General features: G+C 41.9%; 1 long non-coding RNA gene across 1 annotated transcript; it reads right to left on the bottom strand.

Moving 5' to 3' along the window:
• Positions 1-362: 362 nt before the first annotated feature.
• On the bottom strand, positions 363-1,026 carry LOC120924803. Its single transcript, XR_005746427.1, has 3 exons — positions 843-1,026; positions 546-743; positions 363-403 (listed from the first exon to the last, which is right to left on the bottom strand). It is a non-coding gene; the product is annotated as an uncharacterized LOC120924803 (long non-coding RNA).
• Between the last annotated feature and the right edge of the window lie 431 nt (positions 1,027-1,457).

Below are 1,457 nucleotides of genomic sequence, written 5' to 3'. Positions count from 1 at the left end.
CCACCAAAAATATTCTATATATATATATATATGTAAACAATAAATCTAACTATATTTGATAAACAAAAATGTGAACTTGTTAAAAAATTTATAATCGAAAAAGATGAATACCTCTAAGTGAGGTGAGATTTTTTTTTTTTCGGGCAACCAAAAAAAATATTATGACAACTAGGTCATAAAAATATATAAATTTTAATACATTAATTTACAGCATAAACATTTCATAGTGACAACATTATTTAAAAAAATGAAAGATTCCAGGATAGAGAAAATTGTTACTGCTAGAGAATCACCACACACCCCAGGACTAGGCTAAGGGTATAGGTGATCATTTATCCGACGCGTTTCAGATGTCTCAATAATACATCTTTCTTCAGGGAATAGAAAGCAGCAAGAGTTTTTCCTAAAACAAAAGAAGGGTATATAATAACATACATATAAAGTATATACCTGTGACCAAAGATTTGTTTTTTGACATTTGCAGCATGTAGAGAAGAGGGGGGAGAGATGGAAAGCTCAATATGTAAAAGGAAAGTGGAACTCACCCCTTTCCAGACACAGAGCGCCTAGATCATCCCCATGGAGCTTGTGTGTGAGCCGCAATCAGGGCAACCAAACCAGATGGTGTACTTAATGTCCATAACGATCCCCCAATCCAGAGGACTCCATAACCATGGGGGGGTGGAGTAACATAAGTCTCCACAAAGGAGTCAGCAGTCATAGAACAATAGAAGGTGTAATGGCTGGGGAGAGATTTAGGTAGATATGTACAGGGAGGGTATTAGATTCTTCACTAAAAAGTGAGACCAAAAATAGAAACAATCTCCCTAAAGTGTACTTACCACTCCCAGTGCATCAGCTCAAATAAAGGTGAACAACCATTCCAGTCAAAGAAACCAAACTTGACCAGAAGACAAAATAACCTCCAGCTCCAACAGGGGAAGGGAGGAAAGTGAATGCTGACAGGAAAACCCCCCCTGACTTCCCTTTATACTTACTTTGAGGATGATGGACCTCAGGTGTGGATGATCCATTCACTCCGGCAATGTAGCAGCTGTTCCTTGAATGGGATAATTGGTTGTAAGTGGAGCAGTGAATAGACATTAGGGCTCAACTAGAGTGATTCCTATCCTCCAAATCCCCCATGTTTGGCGTGCAAACAGCGCGCCCACTACTGACGTCAGCGTCAGGTGGCCGAGCTCTGATCAATCAGGGCACGACACCGTGGACATGCCGCTGGTGACGCGCCTCCTGCGCGTCACACAGCACATGACCCACGGCGTCTAGTGTGATCGATACCGACGGACGCCATCTTGGTCTCCGTCGACGTTGAGACCCTGTACAACAGCATTCCCCATTCATCTGGGTTGAGGGCTGTTGAACAGGCTCTCAAGCAGCAGCCAACCACTGATTTCAAGTTCAACGTCTTCATCCTTACTATGTTAGAATTTATTTTG

The sequence above is a fragment of the Rana temporaria genome, chromosome 1, assembly GCF_905171775.1.
Source record: "Rana temporaria chromosome 1, aRanTem1.1, whole genome shotgun sequence".
NCBI lineage: Eukaryota > Metazoa > Chordata > Amphibia > Anura > Ranidae > Rana > Rana temporaria.
The sequence above is the reverse complement of the archived record's forward strand: the minus strand, read 5'-3'. Positions and strand labels throughout refer to the sequence as shown.